Below are 4,330 nucleotides of genomic sequence, written 5' to 3' on the forward strand. Positions count from 1 at the left end.
TTATCTCTTATCATCACTTCTGAGTAATTCTGAAGACTGCTGTTTTCACTCTCTGCAAACTTGGTAAATTATATTTACAGTCAGGATTTGGAATTTCTATGGTCTGATAATAAAACCTACCCCATGTCGACTAAGAGCTTTTAGAATGTGGCCATTGCTATTTACTTTTCATAATTTCAAATGTCTCCTCCTAAAGAGAAATCAATGTGTTTTGATAATCATAATCTAGAATGTTTCCAACTGATTTAAAATGTTACTTCAAATTGTTAATTCATTTCTTTTTTTTTTTGTATCATGACATGATTTGGGCTTCTGGAAATAGTAAGTTCAAGCAGAAATAAAAGTTTAGACATACTGTATCTACACAGCTAAGACTTAAGCAGCCAACAAGCATTTCTCTAACTGACATGTTTACAAAGGTGTTCTGTGAAAAAATAAACTAAAAAGTCAGAAATTTTGCTAGTTCAACACTGTGAGTACAAGTATTGAAATGACTGATCTTCTCTGTCAGACTGAGGATTTCCTCCCGATGCACTGCAGTGTCAGCAATCAATGTTGTCTCTTTTCTCTTGATCCATCTGACTAATTCCAGATACCTGATCTAACTGAAGCGGTGATTGGAAATATTGCTGCATTCACTGGCCATTTCAGTATAGAAAGAACTGGAAATGATATCTAAAAGGAGAAGACCAAACTGAGCAAAGCATACTCTAGCAAATGCTGCAAGGTAACATGGTGATCAACATAGTTGGTTTCTGACAGACCTGTGTTTCATCTGTGGATGTCTAAAAGATATAACACTATGAAAATCTACATATTCTTAGAGATGTAACATTCCTCCTCTGTTCACTCTAAGGATAAAATTAAATTGATCATGCAATAGTCGTAGTGGGAACTATGTCAAACTAATAACCATACATGATAGCAATTGTTATTTGGACTCTCTTCTTGATGCTGTTCTTTCACAGCAAGTCTGTTATCAATTAGTATTCAAAATATAACTGAAAAGAAGGCCTCTACTGAAAACAGTTGCTTATCTAAAACCTAATAGAATACATATTCTATGAAACTCCACATGACTTTTCCTCTTCTTCTCCTTCTTCCTCTTCCTCTTCCTCTTCCTCTTCCTCTTCCTCTTCTTCTTCTTCTTCTTCTTCTTCTTCTTCTTCCTTCTTCCTCTAACTCTTCCTCTTCTTCTTCTTCCTCTTCTTTTTCTTCTTCTTCATCTTCCTCTAACTCTTCCTCTTCCTCTTCTTCTTCTTCTTTTTCTTCTCCTCCTCCTCCTTCTTCATTCTTCCTCTTCCTCTGCCTCCCACCTCCCCTCCTCCTCTTCTTGCTCTCTCTCTCTCTCTTTCTCTCTCTCTCTCTCTCTCTCTCTCTCTCTCTCTCACACACACACACACACACACAACACACACACACACACACACACACACACACTTGCCCTTTCTTAGAAGATCTAGTGTAAGGCAAGCCTCAAATTCCTAATGTATGATAAAATCTTATCCTGAGTCCTGGGATGAACAGCTCATATCATTATATCTGGTTAAGTTATAGAAGAATGTATTATATATCAGTGCCTTGTACATGCTAGGGATTCATTGTTCTGAAGTTTATCTCCAGCTCCCATCCACTTCCTAAAGCACAACATTTTCTAGCTTTAAATTGTTGAGGCAGCATCTCATGAACATTATGTTGGTTTTAATTTTACTGTGTAATTGAAAATGACCTTGAATTTCTGTTCTTTGCGTCCCTACTTCTCAAATGCTGGAAGTACAGCTGCGTGCCACACTGAGTTTTTTCTTTCTTTTGCCAGAAAAATAATAATGAACAATTCATCTAATGTACAAGACATGTGGAGGAGGAACTGTGACTCAAGATATTTGAGACACACACACACACACACACGCAAACACACACACACACACACATATTCATATCACAGCTCTGTCTATTTGTTCAATTTTCACAGGTAAAGACACTGTATGCCATGTACAAAATCCCCATGCAAATTAATTTTAGCTAACAAACCAGTCAAGCATTTTGCTCCTTCCCTTTCTAATTTGTTTGGCATGTTAATCACTATACCACACCTCCTTCACAACTGTTTTGTCTTGCAAATTCACAGATGCACACTCAGTGTAATGGCAGTTGACCAGGCGAGATTTTGCTAAAGTGTGTGTTGTTTTGTTATATCCAGGTTACTTTAATTAAAATTTCAGACATTATGATATATCCTTATGGAAAGCTGCACTTTGTTTACACTGAAAATACTATCTTTTAGAAATATTAAGGGTTGATGCTGAAAAGATGGTTTAGTCAACCAAGGGCTTGCCACACTACATCAAGACCTGAGTTTGAGCACCAGAAACCATGTGCTGAAGCTTGATTTCTATTACTAGGATAAAACATCATAACCAATTACAACTTAATACAGAAACACTTTGTCTTAAGATTAGAACATCATAAGGGAAAGTGAAGGCAGAAACTTGAAGATAGAAACCAAAGCTGCCACGAAGAAACACTGCTTAATTCTTTGTTATCCATGGCATTCTCAGCCTGCTATCTTCTACAACCCAAAACAAACTGCCAAGGTGAGGCCCCACAATATTCCTAACTCCAATACTCATTCTTTACAAGGAAAAGGTCCAGGAACCAGTCTTTTGGGAACATTTTTGTCAAAAGTCATAGTAGGAGGTATGCTTCAGATTATAGTCTGCAACAGTTTTTCTTTATAGGCGTAGCCCATGAGAATTCATTTGAGGAAAGATTCCTGATATTAATATATGTTTCTTGTTATTATTAAACATATATAGCAATCATTAGGTACTAGCCCACCCCTTTTGAGCAGATAGCTGCAGATCTATGAAGATGTACTCTCTTGCAGTGATGCTATATAGACAAATAGATGACTTCTTAATTCTTAAGGATGATCCTACAAGAATTACTGAAATATCAGTGATTATTAAGCTCTCTTAATAGTAGTACTGCTAATAGATCCCTTTCTGATAGTCAAAACTGAAATGAGAATTCTGTCAGTCTCCCATGTGTCACCAAGTAATTGATTCTTAGACAGTAACCATACTTTCTATTACTCACAACACATTTCAAGAGATTGTCAAAACAATTACCTAAGGTCACGTAAAGGAACTAACAATTTATTATAGGTAAAAGAAGATAAAATTTCATCTGGGTTAATCTATACAAAACTTCACTAATAGCTTAGTTATGGTTTTCAACTCTCTATGAACCTGTAAAGATGTGACAGGTGGTGGATGTTTAACTAGATAATTATTCCTAATGGCTATGCATGTAAACACTCTCAGTTGTAAACTTCTATGTCATTTATGATTTGCTTTTATGTGTGAACGTGTGATGAAATTTTTAACATGTGATCATGTATTCTGAAAGTTGTATAAGTACTGAGGACAAAAAGATGAGAAAGAGAATTTTTCCCTTTTCCCATTCAGGATCTTTCTGCTTCTCCCCTTAAATAGCTTTCATAAGAAATGTTTTTCAACTTAGTAATAAACATTATAATCACTTCTCAAAGTACCCCCCTTTTCCTGTAACTTCTGACTAGCTGGTGGAAAGTTCGATCTGTGCAGTTCCTGCTGAGATAGCACAAAGTCTACTTACTTAATCCTTTGCTGTTTTAGGAAGAGGTGTTATGCCAGAAACTTGCAGTTTCTAGGTCAGTTCACCTACAATAGCAAGGTAATTTAATCTCAGATAAGTAAATTTTTTTATTATTACACAGCAACCCTAAATATGTCATAAGACAAAGTCTTATCCCTGTATCTTGTAAGGAAAAGTTGTATCCTCTCCCGATGCTCTTTTCCTTTCTCTGACTTATGAAAAACTGACAAGAAAGAAGACCCTGCCAAAGTTGGCACTGGGCACATTTTTTCATTTGAAGATTCCTCTTCCCAGATGACCTCGTTTGTTTCATGTTGACAAAAGAAAGTAGTCAAGCAGTATGCAATGTGAAAAGGAGGACAACTAAAAAATTTCTAATTCTACCAGTGAGAAAATAAGGAAGTTAAGCCAAAATAGCTCCTGTGTGCTAGGAATAGTCAGTTTAACCAATTTTCAAGATATAGCTTCTGTTATGAAAACTTATCTCAAGAAGAAGATATTTAAAGGAGATAAAGAGGAACCTTAATAAGAGGATTAAAGGGGACAGGAATGAGGTGGTAGGCTATTATAGGGACTACTGTGACAGACAAGTAACTACAAACACCTCTTGAATATACATTTGGGACACTACCACTATAGAACTTTCACACACACACACACACACACACACACACACACACATTATATGAAA

The sequence above is a fragment of the Rattus rattus genome, chromosome 4 (assembly GCF_011064425.1).
Source record: "Rattus rattus isolate New Zealand chromosome 4, Rrattus_CSIRO_v1, whole genome shotgun sequence".
Taxonomy (NCBI): Eukaryota; Metazoa; Chordata; class Mammalia; order Rodentia; family Muridae; genus Rattus; species Rattus rattus.